General features: G+C 45.1%; 1 protein-coding gene across 2 annotated transcripts in view; it reads left to right on the forward strand.

The window, feature by feature from the left end:
- The window catches only part of Syn3 (synapsin III), a 360471-nt gene that overhangs the window by 319249 nt on the left and 21893 nt on the right, over positions 1-19329 (forward strand). The window lies entirely within an intron of this gene.

A 19329-nucleotide genomic window follows, 5' to 3' on the forward strand; every position in this document is an offset into this window, starting at 1 on the left:
TTGATGGCCCAGGGAAGCCACCTAGAGATGTAGCCTGAGGCAATGAAAAGTTCTAAATGAAACACAGAACAGTCTTTGCCACCTTCTGCTTGTTTCTGTTTTTACTGCAAACAAGCCGAATTCAGCCTAAGAGGTGCTGAGTCACCTTTGTTCTCCCACCCATCAGGAAAGACAGGGAGGGCTGTGAAACAGAGTGAATAAGGCTTGGAAAGGAGCAGAGTCCTTCCAGTGCCAGGCCCTCCCACGCCAGACCTGACAGACAGGCAAGGGCTAGAAAAGAACCTGGTCCATCCCAGAGGGTTTACTTTACAGGTGAATGATGCATCTCCAGTCTACACGTGATTCCTTGTCGAAGGTCAGATTCTCAGACTACAGGGGAGATTGAACCAGGATAGCTTTGAGGAAGGAACAACCCAGCCTGAGGAGTCATTCACGGAGCCCGCTGTCCTCCTGGCCTAAGAAGGCCAGTGGTCACAGGGGAGCAGTGGGAAAGGATAGGAAACAGATTCCAGTTAGGGTCAGAGAAACTGTACCAAGTCTAGGGTGTTGCCTATAAGTACACAGTCTTTTAGGAGGAGAAATGGAATTAGTAGCTAGACAGAAATGTCTTATCAATAGAAAAGGGCTATTTCTCTTTGCTAGGTAATAAGGCCAAGAGATCTCAAACTAGGAAAAGGCATTTAAAGGCAATTACATGGGCTAGCAAGATAACTCAGCTAGTATAGGCCCCAGTCACCATGCCTGAAAACCCAAGTTCAGTCCCTAGAACCCACACAGCAGAAGGAGGGATTCTTTCACGTCATCCTCTCCTTGTTGAGTTTGAATTAAATTCTGACAGTGCTGTTCCCATGACATTTTCATCTTGACTCTAACAAATATTAGGGTTAGAAAAGATTAAAAAGAACATAATATTTTAATTATAATGTTCATTTACTCACTTGTGTTGTATGTATGTACATACAAACTGCTTTTCATAGTGAATATACCAGTTTACGCTTCAAGGTTCACATCTGAATTCTACCAAACTTCCAAGAAAGGCCTAATATAAACATGCTCCAGCTGTCCCACAAAATGCAAAGAAGTAACTGGCCATCTAATCATGCCTTTTCATACTCTCTTGATCTGGAGGAAACGAAAACCTCTTACCGTCGGTGTCTTTATGAGCAGGCACTCATGGAATTTCTGTGCTAAAGTGGACAATGTTGTAATAAACAAGAGAAGGAAACAGGAAAAGGAATTTTAGGTGGCAAACGAAGATTCTGGTAAATGTTTGGAAACAAAAGGATATTCAGATAATAACAGCTACCCCCATAAACTCAAGGACCAGCAACCAAATAAAGGGAAGTACAGGACACAGAAAACAGCCACCAGCATCCATTGAGAGGGCATCATGTTCAGGAAACAAAATGAGCTTCTACTATTATCTGGCTTCGATCACAGAAACTCCTTTTATGTGCATGAATGTTATTGGGTTCTCGTGTTGGGTGCCCAATTTGTCTGACTTAAAGGGAGCATGTCATTCAAAGCAAATATAAAGGAGGATGACCCAAGAATGTGAATTCAGCTCACCCTGAGTGATGTGGTCCACTCTGGAAGGGGTTATATGAAATGTAGCCACAGAATAAAGAAAACCATAAATCAATTCATTCAACAAATGTGTCAGTAGAGATATTAAGTAGATGGGCTATATCAAGTAATAATTTGCCCTAGATGTCAAAGAGATCAGATCCTATCCATTATCCACAGGAAGGACTAGAGCACATTCCAACAAGAACGTAGTTGTGAGAATGTTAGGGTAGATACAAAGACTAAAAGTAAAAGCTACTTTTTATAGAAAAACCTAAATAGCCCATGACAGTGTTGTCTCTTTACCTGAAACTTTCCATTTTACCATAATTATGGTATTCTACCTGGCCAAAGTCAGCCTTCATCTTCCCAAGATCAATCTGAGGAAGAAAACAGATATCATGGTCTCTTTGGGAAAGACAGATACCAAAGGAAAGAGTAGAAGACTAGACTGAACTGTGCTCAGCTGTTTCTCCTTCCGCTCCTCCAATCAATAAAATAATGCTCCCCCTCTGGGTGTGTGTGGGATTAAGTAGCAGGCAAGTGAGTGTTTTCTCACAATGAATGAGGCTGCAAGAATTTGGAAATAAGATTATCTTGGCTATCTCTTCCCTCACTCAAAGGCTCCTCCCCAACCCAAAGGCACTGAGCTCCCAAAGAAAAGGACTTAGGGCACTCAAGTTCCCCCACAGTGAAACATTCTGCTGCAGACAGGAACTTCAACTAGAACGCTCTCAAGCCAGCACAGCTGGCCTGATAGCCAGTAACCAGTGAATTCACTCACCCTAGATCAATTATTTTGACTACAAGAAACAAGATACCTTGGGCTCTAAGAAATATCATCTCAGGCTGGGTATGTGGTGACTTCATGTCATTAATTCCAGCACAGTCTGAGGCAGGATGATTTCCATTAGTAGAAGCCAGCCTGGACTTACATAGTAAGTTCTAGGCCACTGTGGATAAGAAGAGATGAGAAAATAAAATAAAAAGGAAATTCCATTTGAAACTAGCTTGGAGCTCTCGGGCCTAGGGAAGGCACCTTCCCTGTGGAACACTTCCTCTATGCTGTGTTGGCTGATGTCAACATCGTAAGCTACGTGGGTTCCATTCATCCATATCTACCAGGACCAAAAAGACCTGGAAGAATATGGATTCTCCCACAGAGCTGGCCATACACACCTCAACAGTAAAAAAAAAAAAAAAAAAAAAAAAAACCAAGCACTTACTTGGCTTCTCCCCCAAACCTGTACTTCCCACGGCCTATCTATCTCACTGGAGTAGGGCCAAGGGAGGGAGAGGAAATCTGTCCTTCCGGTTGCCCCAGCTCCAAACTTAGCATCATCCTTCACACCTGCCTTTGTATCATGCCGTTCCTTCTGCCCCTCAGCAAAATCCCTTCTGGATCCCCTTCACGATAGTCCCAGGACCAGCCGTCCTTGCTCAAACCCCTGTCATCTCTCACTGCGTTATTAAGCTGGCTTTCTAACCTATCATCTCCCCCTTCTTTGGCACTTGATTTAGCCTTCTCACACCAAAGTCATCCTTTTCACCATAATGAAGAGCTTGTCAGTTTCCTGACCCAAAACCTCCATGGCTACGGATGGCCCTGTCTTTTCAAGGAAAACCTTCAATTCATGTAGGGGTTTTAAGACCCACTAGGACCTGCACCACCTATCCGATGGCCCTTCTGCCATTCTTCCCTGGATTCCCCTCCACTGACTCCACACCAGTGTCCACGCTGTCTGGCAAGTCTAGCCAACACCTTCAGCTTCAGCCCTCACCATTGTGCCGTCTGCTGGTATCTTCCAGAGAAGCGTGGGGCTCATGCTTCCTCTTCCTTTAGGTACCTTATCAATGTCCCATTCTTTTTATTTATTCTTCTCTCATACATTACATCCTGACTTCAGTTTCCCCACCCCATCCCTCCCAGTCCCTTCCCCAAATCCACTGCTCCTTTGTTTCCCTTCAGAAAAGAAGAAGCCTCCCAGGGACATCAACCAAAAATAGTAAACAAGTTACAATAAGACTGGGCACATGCCCCCACATCAAGACTGGGCAAGACAATCCAGTAGGAGGACAAGGTCCCAAGAGTAGGCAAAGAGTCAGAGACAACCCCCACTCCCACTGTTAGGAGTCCCACCAGAACACCAAACTACACAATGTTGTAAGGGAGGGATGCTTGTTGGTTCCCGGCTACTCAGACTCCCAAAATAATCACACAGAAACTATGTTATTTAAATCACTGCTTGGCCAATTACTTAAGCATATTGTTAGCTAGCTATTACATCTAGAATCAACCCATCTCCATTATTTTATATCTTACCACGAGGCTCATGGCCTACCAGCAAGGTTTCAACATGTCTGTCTCCAGCGGGACTACATGGCTTCTCCCCGACTCTGCCTTCTTCCTCCCAGAATTCAGTTGAGTTTTCTCTACCTCGCTAAGTTCTGCCCTATCAACAAGCCAAGGCAGTTTCTTTATTCACCAATGGTATTCAAAGCATACAGAGGGGAATCCCACATCAATAACATACGTGCAGAAGACCTAGCTCGGACCCATACAAGCTCCCTCATTGCCATTTCTGTGAACTCCGTGAGCCCTGCTAAGTTGATTCTGTGGGCCATGTTCTTTTAGGGTTCTCGACACCTCTGACTCATACAGTCCCTCCTTCCCCTCTTCTGCAGGGTTCCCTGAACTCTGCCTAATGTTTGGCTGTTAATCTCTGCATCTGCTCCCATCAGTTGCTGGATGAAGCCTCTCTGATAATGACTTGGCTAGGATGCAGTCTACGAGTATAGCAGAGTATCACTAAAAATTATTTCATTGACGTTTGTGGTGGAGGGCAGTTGTGTTTGGTTCAATCCTAGTCTCTGCACTATCCAATCTCTGGTTCCTGGCCATCCAGACAGTGTTAGGCCTGGGCTCCCTCTCGTGGCATGAGCCACCAGTTGGATCAGTCATTGGTTAGCCACTCCCACAGGTTCTGTGCCACCATTACCCCAGCACGTCTTGCAGGCAAGACAAATTGTAGGTTGAAGGTTTTGTGGCTGGGTTGATGTTTCAGTACTACCGCTGGAAGTCTTGCTTGGTTACACAAGTTATGAAAACACAGGAAATAAATAATCTCCCACCAGCACAACTAAAAGAAGGGAAGTACACACCACCGCCAACAGCAACAACAAAATGACAGGAATTAGCAATCATCAGCCATTAATATCTCTTATTAGCAATGGACTCAATTCCCCAATATAAAGACTCAATGTCTTTTTACTAGAGAGTGCTCTGACAAGTTCCGTATGAAATAGCCCCATTCTGACTCACCTCAACCCAATCCACACTCATCTCCACCTAACTACTATGTATTTATTTATGGATGATCATCCCATCCAGCCCCACTGCTGCACCCCCAGTTCCTATAATAATACCTGGCTCACAACTGGGGCTCCATAAATATTTGTTCAGTGAATAACTAGGCCTTTAGAGTCAGACAGACTTCAGTTGGAATGTCAGTGCTTCTGTGTGCCAACTCTGAGTCCTTTAGCTGGTAACGTCCTTGCTGGGACACAGTTTTTAATGTACGAAATGGGAATAATCGTAGTAATCGCATAGAGTTCTTAGGGAGACTAAATGAATTACTATAGGGCTTGTAGACTGTGCCTGGCACAAGAAAAGCACTCATCAAGCACATCATCCATCATTGGTGTTATTATGACCATTGTCATTATTATTATTTATACAGAGGCTGAGTCACATGCCCCAGCCCAGGGTCCCACCCCAGTTTCCCCATCCTTCCTCTCCAGCCAGAGGTGGAGTGGGTGATTTGGATGGTGGCAGCCTGCCCTATGAGTCAGCGGTGATCTCCAGCCATGCTGGGGTCCTCTGGCACAGGCTGCCTTGGCCAAGGGGCCCTTGAGTTGAGTCATCAGGGCTGCGATTCCAGCTGGAGGATGCTTTGGCAGTGGAGTTTGGCTGGCAGAGTTTGGCCTCCTAGGTTCTTCCAGGAAGAGACTGGGCACCTGCCCCATGAAGCTCTCGGATGCTAACACCGTGCTAGCATTAAACCTGTCTGCTAGTGCAGCATGCAAAAGAGCCAGAGGAGTAAATGGGGGAGAGCTATAAGGAGAAAAGTTGCCTTTGATAACCTGGCTCAAGCTAGAGTCCTACTATGGAAGACAGGTCACAGGGCTCTGAATTCAAGCTATATGACCTCAAATACGCCCTTTGCTTGTCTGGGCCTTGTCTGTGAAGTATGAAGGACAACATGACCCTTTCACAGTTCGACCAGGATTTTTTTCTGAGTGGAAATGGCCCTCGGTTACTTTTTCCCTTACTGTGACAAAATGTTTGACAGAAGCAACTTATAGGAAGAGGGCTTGTTTTAGCTCAGTTTAGTTGTCCCCAATCATTGTGGGAGGATGGGTTTGTCTTAGCTCGCTGTTAATTGCCCCACCACCCAGTCATGGTGGGTGTCTTCGTTACCATTCTATTGCTGTGAAGAGACACCATGACCAAGGCAGCTCTTATAAAAGAAAGCATTTCATCGAGAGCGGGCTGATGGTTCCAAAAGATTAATCCGTGATAATCATAGTGGGAAGCATGGTGGCAGGAATGCAAGAACAGGGCTGAGAGCTTATATCCCTTTGAGTCCTCAAATCCCATCCCCAGTGACTCCCATCCCCAGTGACACACCTCCTGCAACAAGGCCACACCTCCTACAACAAGGCCACACCTCCTAAACCTTTCAAACAGTTCTGCTCCCTGGGGACCAAGCATTCCAATAACATGAGCCTGTAGGAGCCATTCTCCTTCAAACCACACAGTGGGAAAGGCTTGGCAGCTGAGGCTCAGTCCCTAGCAGTGGAGCTTACCACACAGTTACATCTCAGTGGGTCAAGAAACAGAGAGAGTTCAGAGGAGGAGCCAGGCATTTCACATCCTCCATCTAGGCTCCATCTCCTAAAATTTCTAAGACTCCCCCCAAAACAGTGCCACCAGCTGAGGAATAAGTGTTCGAATAAACATGTGAGCTTGTGGGAGATGGTTTTCCATCACAGCATGAGAACATATACTATCTTCCAGTCCCAAGTCCTTTATGAAGCCTTCTCGGATCCACCCCACAAAGTCCCAGCCTTCAGTAACCTTTGTAGAAGGGGAGAAGAATTTCTCCTCTCTTATGTTCCTAACTCTCCCACCACCCAGAGAGGAAAGGCATCAATTTAGTCCTTCCTTCTTTCCTCCCTCCCTCCCTTCTTCCTTCTCTCCCCTCTTCCTTCCTTTCTTCCTTTACTTCAACAGTAACTATTTATTGGTGAATACTGTGTTGTGTCATGGATGTGCAGACCGTGGCCTAGTAGGAGAAAAAGTTAGTAATTGTAAGATCTTCAGTAATGAAATATAATGTTCATTGGGATTTCTTGGAATAGTTACCAAGTAGTCAAGATATAAGTAATTGTTAAACTAGTTAGCTTTAATCCCTTCATAAATGAAACTGGTATCTTTTGGTCAAAGAATGCTTTCTTAAGAATGCCTGAATTGGTTAAGACACACCCAGAAGTTTGGGGATCACTGGCTTAGGGTTTTTGTAACTCTTGAATGTCTCTCCCAGCTTTGGATCTTTGGGGTCTTCTTGGTCTCTAAGATTTGGGGTCTTCTAAGCTCAAGGACTGATTCTGGGCTAAAGTATGAGTATGCACTGACAGTAATGTTACACGGAACCCGTCCCTCTGTGCAGGAAGAAGGGAGAGTTTGTACATATTTATGTATGTGCAGGTGCACATACATGTGGAGGGCGGAGATCAACCTCTGGATCCATTTCTCAACTGCAGTACAAATATCTTTAGCTAAGTAATTTGTTTAAAATAAAAAGTCACTGCAAGTCTAAGGCTTCAAAAATCATACACTGAGCTGATGAATCCCGATGGGAGGAACTCATGGCTAGGGAGCAGGGAGCAGCCCCTGCCGATCTTTTTTTTTTTTTTTTTTTTTTCCGAGACAGGGTTTCCCTGTAGTTTCTAGAGCCTGTCCTGGAACTAGCTCTTGTAGACCAGGCTGGCCTCGAACTCACAGAGATCCGCCTGCCTCTGCCTCCCGAGTGCTGGGATTAAAGGCGTGCGCCGCCACCGCCCGGCCCTGCCAATCTTTTATAGCCACTTTCTTTCCAGAACCAAACAGAGTCACAAAGGAAGGGCATTAACTCCTGCCTACAGAATCTGAAGGAACCTCCTTCAGTGTCTCGTCTCCAGATGCTGACCGTTGGTCCACAGGTCACATAAGAACCACAGTAACACTTTCCAGGGCATCTCCTCTAGTGACCCAATCATCCCTTCCAAGGCTGCACAATCTCATATGCCTTCCTAGTAGCACAACGTGGACCAGGCTGCCCACCTATGAGCCGTGGGAGGACACCATTAGGATTCGTGAACTTTGCCTTTTGAGCCCAGATACACAGTGGTGCTGGCCACTTCCAGTGGCTCCGAAGCTCCTCTGCAGATGGCCTGGGAGGGATCCACACCAGTCCACCAAGCCCCATCCCACAGCACAGAGCTCCTTAGTTCTGCTGGGGTCCCGCTGAAGCGCTCAGCAGCCGTGGGGGTGGCCAAGCAGCACACCATAGTCTCTACTCTCCCACTTCCAGAGCCATCTTGTCTGTGTACCAGTTTGGTACACAGCCCTCTCTGTCCCAGCACACACTGGGAGATGATACCTTTGTCTCCTCTGCTCAGCTCCAAGATGGGAGGGACCCACTTTTCATCTCCTTGAGTGAGCATATTCATAGACTATTTCCAGTGAAGTGCAAAGAAGTCTTACCAGCAGGCGACCACTTAGGGCTCATAGAATGAAGACCTTTATCTTTTTCCAGATTTTCTTTTCTATTGTAGCCCTTGTTCGATCGGATATGTGTAATATATTTTCAACTACAGAAGTGCACCTTATGAAAGGTGGATCAAAGTGGTTACAAAATTGCATTCCCTTGATCATTTAAAAGCAGCTTCCCCTAAATGGTGCTTTAAGAAAAAGACAGGAAGATATGAGATGCTTTGGAACAAGCCGTGGAACAAGAAAGCTCACATTGAGCTGCAAGATAGCCCTGTCAGCAAAGGGCTTGCTTTGCAAGCTTGAGGATCTGAGTTCAATCCCCGGGACCCATATTAAAAAATAATAATAAATAAGTCAAGTATGTTAGTGCCTGTTTGTGACCTCAGCACTGGGAAGATCTAGAGACAGACAGATCCCTGGAACTCTGGCCAGCTCAACCTACTTGGTGAGTTCCAGACTAAGAGACTCCATCTCAAAATAACAAGGTTGAGGAAAGATATCTGTGACTGTCTTCTGACCTCTGAATGTGTACCTCCACATTCATGAACACATGCATGTACATACACACACGCACACACACACACACACACATGCACACATACATGCACAGACAGACTCACACTGAAACTGTAGCCTCCACATGATAATATTTTGGGGTTTTTTGTTTGTTTGTTTCTTCTTGTTGTTGCTGTTGTTTTTGTTTGTTTGTTTTTCGAAACAGGGTTTCTCTGTAGTTTTGGAGCCTGTCCTGGAACTAGCTCTTGTAGACCAGGCTGGCCTTGAACTCACAAGATCCACCTGCCTCTGTCTCCCGAGTGCTGGGATTAAAGGCGTGCGCCACCGTCGCCCGGCCACATGATAGTATTTGCAAGATGGGGCCTTTGAGAGGTTTGCTTGAGTGTGAAGGGTGGGACCCTCCTGCTGAGTTTAGTATTCCTTTAAGAGGAGCCCCTGGAGAGCCTGTTCCCACTCTCTTCACGTGAGGACCCAGCAAGAAGGCAAGGACCTGCAAGCCCTCACCAGAACCAGCCATGCCAGCCCTGTTTGGAGACCATAATATGCAACTGGAACAGAGGGGAACCAGAGGTGTCTGCAGTGTAAGACTGCAGTCACTGGAGAACACCTGGGTTGTAGGCACAGCTGCCCCTCCCCCAGGGAAAATGTGGAAGGTTGCCGTTTTGCTTGTGTTGCGGGAATGGCTGCAATTCCTCTAGATGTCCTAGATGAACTGGATCATGTTTGACCCAAGTTGCTTTTTTTACTGTTGTTTACCACACACAAAGAAGGGCCCACGCCCACTGCCAGACATGGCTATTTGCACTTTTAACCTCCTTCTGACTATAATTTTATATCCTCACCCCGTTTGTCTTTTTCTTTCCGTCCTACTTGTTTTTAAATCTTTATTATAGAAGTTCTCAAGCACACACAGAAGAGGAGAAAATGGTCAGTCTTCAGCTTCCACCAGTATTTCACGTTCAGTTTTGCCTCACAGACACACCCTCATTTCCTCTCAAACATCAGATACTTTTTCATTTTTAAAAACCAAGATCTGTTTCTCATACAACTCCTCCTTCTAAAGTATGTGATTCACTGGAGTTTCTTTGTTCTTGGCATTTGCTCAGCTGGGAGCCGTGAACACCCTGGAACTCTATCTTTGTGCTCCTTCCCCATCAGAAGTCACTACCAACCCCCCTCATCGCCTAGGTCCTGGCAGCCACCCTTCCTCTTTCTGTGTCTATGGCTCTCTGGATTGTTTCAAAGCAAATCCCAGAGAGCATGTCATTTTATCCAGAAATAGCTCAGAATGTATTTTTAACACATAAAGGCTCCTTTTTGCTGTAGCATAGCCGAATGCCACTATTACACCTAAAACCTAATAATCCACAATCTTAACATACAGTCAGTGTTCAAGATCTCCCCTTTTCATTTGGATCTTTTGTTTGGCCAATTTTGTTATTGTTGTTGTTGTTTTAAATAAGAGTCTTGCTATGTAACCCTAACTGACCTGGTACTCACTGTGCAGCTCAGTTTGACCTTAATTCTTCCTCAGCCTTCCAAGTATGGGGATGACAGGCATGCACCACCATGCTTGTAGCCCCCTTGTTCTGGCTGTAGCCAAACAAAGCCTGAATTCTCACAGCTAGTATGACTATAACAGCCCCTCTTCCTCTGTTCTTACTGGGTTTTTTTTTTTTTCTATGTCATTTAGTTATTGGATGGAAAACGGGTACTTTTTCTCTAGCATTTCCTACATTCCAAGTTTAGCTGGTAGCAACCCACGATGCTGTCACTGTCTTCCCTGGGAGCTGGGCAGGTAGATCCCGAGATGCCATGCAAGTCAGATTCTGAGATGAAAAGAGTACACTCCTTGAGTGGGTAAGGACATTATCCCGCATCTCACCTGAGACACAGCCCTGTCTGAAGAGTTCTCTCTCATGTTAAGCTGACCTGTGAGTTCAGGTTTTATCTTCATGCCCCACACCTTAGGACATTTCCAGAAATCCTTCCTGAACAGTCTGGGCGTTTACTACTGTTGCCTTGATGCACTGTTGCTAGGGTTTGCCAAAGGATGCTCTCCTTGGTCCTCAACCCTCCATGTAGTATCAGAAAAGAAGATTTCTTCGCCTTTTACTAGCCCAGTTTTCTGAATAATAATGTGCCTTAGTTAACTCCAAAGGTGACCATCACTTATTTTTAAGTCATGGATTTTTAATAATTCGATGTATTTAAATCTGTTGAGTTTGTTAAATTTTTTTTGTCACTCAAATGATCAATCTTTGGTTTCTAGAAATTGTTCAGAAAGACCCGTGATCTTGATTTGACTGTTCCTTCTGCTTGCCATGATGAGATGCCTTCCAGCTCATCACATATTTTCTACCTAAATCCTGGGGTCGGTCATGGCTCCTTTCAAGATAACAGCATTTTTCTAAGGACCATAATCAAAGTGCTAAGCATGTTTGTTGCTATTTTGCTGGCCACTTCTTCTAGGTCTTTTCGAGGGCATAGGAAAAAGTAGAACATAAATCTACACTGACATTTTCAATTCAAATTTTAGATAAGAGAGATTTAATTTAATTTCTATGATTTTCAAATTGTATTTCTTTTTCACTTAAGGCTAGGGATATAACTTGGTGGTGTAGCACTTGGCAAACATGGGAGCAGGAAAAGAAAGAGGAAGGAGGGGGGAGAGGAAAAGAGGGAGGGATAGGAGGAGATAGTGAGGGGAAGGGAGGATCTCGACTCCTAATAATTCTGACATTATTGTTATCTTGGAGCTTTTCAAATAACATTTCCATTATCATTCCCACAATGTAGTCCTTAAATAACAATCTATATACATACACAGATTCCTTATTCATTTTTTAAGAATTTTTTACATACTTTCCACCAAGGACATACAGTTTCTGCTGTGTTAAATTGCTGTTGTTCAAATTAAACAAATATTTATGAACCATGTCCTTGTGCCAATTATTGATTAGGCAGAAAGGCAGATGGCATTTTCTTCTTTAACGTCCTCCAAATGTAAACTGCCTCTAGATCCTTTTAGTGTCTTAAAATGTCTCAAACTCCATGGACCCCAGGATCACTCAGCATATTCTGGATATAGCTCTATGCCCCTCCCTCCATCAGGAATGCATCTGTACAAACAAGTGTTCAGTTCGTAGCCTGCATGGCTCACCACACACACACACATACATACACACACACACACACACACACACACACACACACACTTCACTCAGACCTCTGTTCAAACTTGACTTCATCCATCATCTGGGTGGTTCCTCTTCTCACCCAGCATCCCTCATCCGCCACACCCTGCTTTATCTTACTCCACAACATCCTCTCCCTGTTTTCTATCATGCCACTAACAGTTTATTGGCTTAAACAACTGCGTGTCAGCTTTCTGTTACTATCAAAAAAATTCCTGAGATAATCAACTTTAAAAGGTCGTTCTGCCTCACAATTGTGGATGTTTCAGCCCTTGGCTGTTTGGGCTTGTAGTGAAGCAGTGCATTGTGGTAGGAAGGTGCGAGAGAAAGCTACTCACCTGGTGGTGATCAGGAAGCTAACAAGGAAGTGAAGGAGCTGGAATTCCAATATCCTTTCCATGACATACCACAGTGACCTAAAGTCCTCCCACTAGGCTACATCATAAAGGTCCTACCACCTCCCAATAGCACTCTAGGCTGAGGAGGAAGCCTTTAATACAGGGGTCTTTGGTGGAATTTCAGAATCAATCGATGGCAATCATCTATAACAGTTCAGGGAGAACAATAGGGAATTAATTGATTGTTTAATGACTAAATGAACACACACACACACACACACACACACACACACACACATATATATATATATATATATATATATATATATATATATATATATATTTGCAAGAACCCATGAGGGATTGATTGGTTCTGTCGCGAAAGACACCAAATTCACAGTTTCTCATGTTCTTCATTGTGATGGTTAAAGCTGTCAACTTGACAGCGTCTAGGGTCGCAGGAAGATGATCTGGTCATGGCTTAGTGGGCTATCTCCATTAAGTTTATTGATGCGGGAAGCCCTATCTTAATGGTGGGTGGAGTTATTCCCTCTGCAGCGAACCCTGAACTGTAAGGAGAAAGCAAGCTAAGCACTAAGGCACCCATTGCTGTCTGGGTTTGAACATGATGTGAGCAGCTGCTTTCTCAGGACTGTGTACCTCGAACCGTGAGCCAGAGTTAATCCTTTCTCCCTTAAGTTGCCTCTGCCAGGGCATTTTATTAGTAGGAAAAAAGACCAAGATATTAGTAAAATATTTTCATGCTGGCACATAGCATACACATTTATACACCCCTGCATACTTTTAATCACTTCTACTTATCATATCTAAGATGATATATATTCTTGGTAAATTATTGTTGTTGAATAATGACAAAAAAGGTTTTATGTATTTAGTAGGAACAGAATTTTTGGCCAGATATTTTCAAGCTACAGTTGGGTAAAATTAGGACTCAAAACCCTTAGCTAAGAGGGGATAACAGTGTTTATGACAACAGGTACTGGGCTGGAGTATGGGTGTACAAGAGAGGCAGGAGCCTGGCTGTTCTTATCCATGGGACTTGGTACCTGTTAACTGCCTTGCTTCTACTAATGCAGCTTAACACAGTATTTGTCCTGCTAAGATGCATATGGAGCTACCTGCCTCTAGACAATTCTTTCAGGTCATTGTCGTACATGAAATCCTGAAAGTCCACATCTCTCCTTGAACTTGGATAACTGACTATTCCTGCTCCAGAGGGCACTTTTGCATTTTCCCATTTCCCATTGCATTTCCCATACACACATTTCAGTGTGTAGCTCCTGTGTTCTCATCCATCTTCCCAACTCATTCTGTTAACCGTTGCTCTCAGCTCTACATCACTTTTGATCTTGGTGGACCTTTCTCAGACCGGCTTTCAGCCGCTTCTTAAGTTACTTCTCTGAACTTTGCTTTCCTTAATTCTTACCTGAGATAGTAACTACGTTGTGTAGTGATGGAGCTGCGGGCAGGCCTGCTTTTCGTCCTGCCCCGCTCCCGGCCACCTGCTAGCTTATGCCCTGAAATAACAACATACAAACTATATTCATTTAAACACTGCCTGGCCCATTAGTTTCAGCCTCTTACTCACATCTTGCTTTAACCCATATCGAATAATCTGTGTAACACCACAAAGTGGTGTCTTACCAGGAAAGATTCAGCATGTCTGACCTGGTGGCTGGCTTCATGGCATCTGTCCCAGAGAGGAGAGGCAGGGCAATTGTCTGAGCCATCTACCTCACTTCCTTCTTCCTGTTCTGTCTACTCCACCCACCTATGTTCTAACCTATCAGGCCAAACAGTTTTCTTTATTAATTAACCAATGAAATCAACAGATTGATAGAAGACCCACCTCCATCAACGTTGTAAGAAGTTTATGACTTTTAATTAAATGATAATAATTGTCCAAGGACTTCCCTAGCATAATGCCTACCACATTCTAGGGGCTCAACAGAAGTTGGTTTATTTTAATCGGATAGTTGCTGAGGGGTTTTGCTGGCGTAGAACCACAGGTAAACACTCTGTTTTCTACCATCATTCCTCCAGTTGCAAGCTTACCTCCCCCACACTCATCCCATTTCACCTCTTTGCTGTGTAGGATCATGAAAGCTGAGGCTCATAGCAGAGGTCCAGGATCACAGTAAATGTTATTTAAATATGTATATGTATTTGTTGGTCTTTTCTTGTTGCTCTAGCTTCTCGGTAATGGACTAGGGAGTAGGGATCTCAGGTCACATGGGGACTGGCTATAAACTTTCTAGTCCCACCCCTACAAAAATATATTTACATATTTAAATAGCATCTACTATGTTCTCGGACCACTGTAGCCTCATGGCAGCCAGCTAAGTTGCCTATCTAGAAGGCTCTACAACCTCCTTAAGCTGGAGACCAAGGGTGCAAACACATGCGCTTGTGGGGAGGACACTTCCTATTCAAAACACTGCAGTACCCTAAGAAAATGGCCAAATGCAAACTCCTGAGGATTGGATGGCTATTAGACTTTACTCATTCATATGACCTCATAATTAAAGAGTAAATGAGTCAAATGGAGGAAGCATCTCTAAAAACTGTCAGTGAAGTGACTCAACAATATATCACATGGTGGCTTACACACAGAATTATTTCAAGTAACCATGGGAATCATTGCTTTTCTAGGGTTTTTTTTTTTTTTTTTTTTTGGTGAGTTAACTTTTTTTTTAGCCTGCAACCCTCAGCACCACAATCCGTTTCCATCATCATCCTCACGTAGATGAAGAGCAGATACAGGCAGAGGTCAAGACCACCCACGTGGACCATTCATTCATTCTTGGGTCAACATGTCATGAAACAAGGCAGAGGCTCTTGAAGAAGTAGCTGCCAGGACCCTCACAAGCCCCAAACTTGTTGGAGATATCTGAGCACATGATGAACAGTCCTTTGGGGATGGAGATCATCCTCCTGTCCCGTGTTGGAGTTTCAGGTCTTCACAGGAGACTTCCTGCTGGAAGAGTCTGACTGGAATCCTGGCCCTTCTGCAGTTCCTCTTGTTGTCTTTGGATGCTTTCCCTCCTAGTTTCTCCTCAAGAAGGAGCGTGTGTGCCCACACTCACACACGCACACACGTGTGCACATGTGTATACATATACACATGAGAGAAGAAAGGCACTTTTACAGGCAGTCAGGGTCAGGCAGGTGAAACCCTGAGCATCAATATGGTGGAGATAGTGTGCAGGAGAGACAAAGGGGTCATCGAAGACAGAGAGCAGGGGAAGCCTAGCCATGAGAGAGGGAAAGGCAAGCTGAAGATGAAAGAGAGAACAGGGTGAAAGGAGCAACCGTAAGGAACAAATTAGACAAGAAGATGGAAAGATGGAGCATGATAAAAGAGGGAGAGAAAGATGTTCAGAGGGGAGGAAAGATGGGGTGAGGAAGGAAGACATGGGAAGGCAGGGGGAGGCGGGGAGGGGAGACAAGAGCAGAGGTGCAGGCGAGAGGGGGTGGGGAGGCTGCGTCAGCACAGTTGTTCTCCGGCCCCGCACTCTGGGCAGCACATGGGTTCCCTTGCATCACAGTTCCTTTGGGCCTTCCTGTTTTTATCACACCTTTGGGAACCCTTGGAGGTGTTTCCAGCCAGTGAATCGTGCAGAGTACCAAGTTTCCCTGTTTGGGGCCCAGCTCTACCTCCCACAGCTGTGCTTCTCATGGCCCTCAACACCCTCTGTCCCTGACCCAAGGACCATCCCAGAGTCCTCTCCAGGATCCCTGATTCCATTTCATCCCCAGGAATGTCTAACAGAAGCTATAACCCTCTAACAGGGTCGATCTGGGTTAGACACCCGAAAAACTTCATTTTATAAAAAGGCATACTTGTACAGTGTGGGTCTGGAGAAATGGGTCCGTGGTTAAGCCCTCACCATGAGGACTAGAGTTCAGATCCCCAGAACCCCCGAAAGTGGTGGGTGAGCGTGGCAGCCTGCCTGTAATTCCATCAAGGAGCTCCTCCTTGAAGGCAGAGATGGGAGAGCCCTGAGAAAGTTGGCTAGCAGGACTAGCTGTGTGGGTGAGCTCTGGCTCCATTGAGAGACTTCTGTGAATAATGTGGACCATGACTGAGGATGCTTCATAGCACCAACTGTGGGCTTACACACACAGCCCTGATGGAAAAACTGTCCACCCCCAGAGCACACTTTCTTTCGTTCTCTGACTCGCTGATGTCTTCCACTGCCATGACACTCTCCCAACTCTAAGTTCTAGTCTCCCTCCAGCTTCTTACACTCATTCCAGAAAACACCTTTTAACATGTACACTGTGCCAGGCATGAATATTATGACTTTGAACAAAAATCATTGTCCATCCCCGAGAAGCTCAGCACCTAAAGGGAGACAGGCACAGAAGACCCAGGGCAGGGCCAGGATTTTTATTTTTGAAACCCAGCATTGTACAGTTTGGGGAACCCTCTGAGAAAGAAAGAAAGAAAGAAAGAAAGAAAGAAAGAAAGAAAGAAAGAAAGAAAGAAAGAAAGAAAGAAAGAAAGAAAGAAAGACAGAAAGACAGACAGAAAGAAAGAAAAAAAGAAAGAAAGAAAGAAAAAAGAAAAAGAAGAAAAAAGAAGAGAAAAGAAAGATCAGCTTGTTGCTAGGGACATTTGACTCTTTTGAAAGAACCCATGAGTTATGCCAGCTCTGAAGGGGGCAGAATGAGTGACACTCCCCCCCTCCCCAACTATTCAGACAGGAAGGTGGGCTGACACACTGGCTCACTGATTAAGCTATAATTATCGATACTTTCTCTTTTCGTTCTCTTTTGTCCCCACTATGAACAATATCCCAGGTGCACTTTAAGGTTTAGATTGTGATTGAGATAAAGTCTAATTGTCAAAACAAACTAGAAGTTTCTGTTTCCCCTAATGGAATTGGGTAAAAAGAAACCCAGGGTTGGTATGGAGCCTCCCTGGTTTCGAGGGGCCCATTTCCTTCCACCATGTGAATCATCAACTTGTTATCCATGAAGCCAATGGTGGGCCACATCCCAGCCAATAGGAAAAGACTAATGGCCAAGTGGTGTTTTAATTAATACAGTTTCTGGTTATTTCAAGTGTAAGCTAGCTGGGGGGCTGGGACAAACAAGGGGCCCTCTCCATACAACATTCAGGGACCACTAAGAGGTGACTCACACCACAGCTACTTGATTTTCATTGGCTAGAACTTAAAGAGTTCACCACATCCACTTGGAAAGGACACTAGAAGGAAAGCATCTGTATCTTGGAGACCAGATGCTCAGATTAAACTGAAGGGTCCTATTGCTAAAAGGAGTAGGGACAGCCAAACGTCAGAGCCTCTGGAGACCTAAGACAAAGGAACAAGGTACACTTCTGCCTCTGTTACAGCTATAAAGAGAAGGGGGATGCTGTGAGCTGGAAAGTGGGTTGTACATAGGGTCATCTTTCTGGCTGACCTTGTTTTCTCTGCAACATGTGCCTGAGCTTCATTCCTGGAAGGCTGTGCTCTTCAAAGGTGAAGAGGAAAGAAGGCTTGCCAAGGCTTACTTATTTAGAATCCCTCATGGAGAAAAGAAAGTCTGTACCTGCAAAGGCCTGAGCTGGTTAGTAACAGAGCTGGGCCTTGGGTCAGGATTTAATTGTAGGCACTGCGCTCAGATGCACTGACTTTGGATAAAGACAACTCAGTCTGCACATCTGTAGAAAGACCATATGTGTAGCTGGCGTGCCTTGCCCCTGCAGGTGCCTTTGTATACTTGGTACAAATGTGGATGGACGATACCATAGAAGGGATGGTGTTTTCAGAGCAGAGATGCAAAGAGCAGGGAGCATGGGAAAGAAGAATGTGCCCCTGGGGGTCAGTTCCACTCTGCCCCTGTTCCATCCAGGCTGCCATTGCGCACAGCGCTCTGGGGTTTCTGTCTGACTCTGGTCCAGTGTTAGGATGTTCCACTGACAATGTGAAGAAGCCAGGAAGAAGACCAGTCTAGACAAGAAGCATCCTTGTGGCCACCTGGAAGGGGCACTCCACACTGTTTTCCATGGACTCTAGGATTTAGCTTAGGCAGTGTCTTGAGGCCACTGCCACAGAGCCTTGACCTTGTACCCCACCCTTGGTCTGGGGAGCTCTCTTGAGACTTTTTCCTTACTGCAAGACACCACCCTGTGGTCCTGGCCTCAACCCAGTAAACAGGGCAAATGTCTCCCAAAGTTTCTGAACTACAAAGCCAACCTATCCACTGCATGCACATATCCAAACACACACTCGTACACACTACTGTATACACGCCAGGTATAAACACAGCAAGTACCAATGAGTGTACAAAAACATACCATACATGTAGCATCCACTAAATACGTGCAAACACCACACATACATGCTTGAGCATGCATGCACACAGGCACGAGTGCAAGCTCGCACACACGCACACACACACACACACACACACACACACACGCACACATACACACACCACTTTTTTCTAACTGCTTTCTCTGTTGCCCACCACACTCTCCCATTCAGCCCCTTACACAACTGAGTGCTTGTTCTGAAAACACAAATTAAAGCACTTGCTCCTTTAAATACCAATCTCTTTCTGTGGCATCTGTACCTTCTGCCTGAAACCTGAGAATCTGATCAAAGGTAGCAGGACCTGTTCCCTAGGATGCCATCCAGCCATTGTCCCCACTTTCCTATCCCCAGCTATTCTTCCCAAGAGGCCCTAATGTTCCCTATGACCCCACCCTCCACATCGCCAGCCAGCCACACATTTGGAATGTATATTCATGGTAGTGTATGCCTTTATTCCAGCATACCACTCGGGAGGCAGAGATAGGAGGATCTCCACAAATTTGAGGTCAATCTAATCAACATAGGGAACATTAGGACAACAATAAAGA

This window comes from Arvicola amphibius, chromosome 17 (genome assembly GCF_903992535.2).
Source record: "Arvicola amphibius chromosome 17, mArvAmp1.2, whole genome shotgun sequence".
NCBI lineage: Eukaryota > Metazoa > Chordata > Mammalia > Rodentia > Cricetidae > Arvicola > Arvicola amphibius.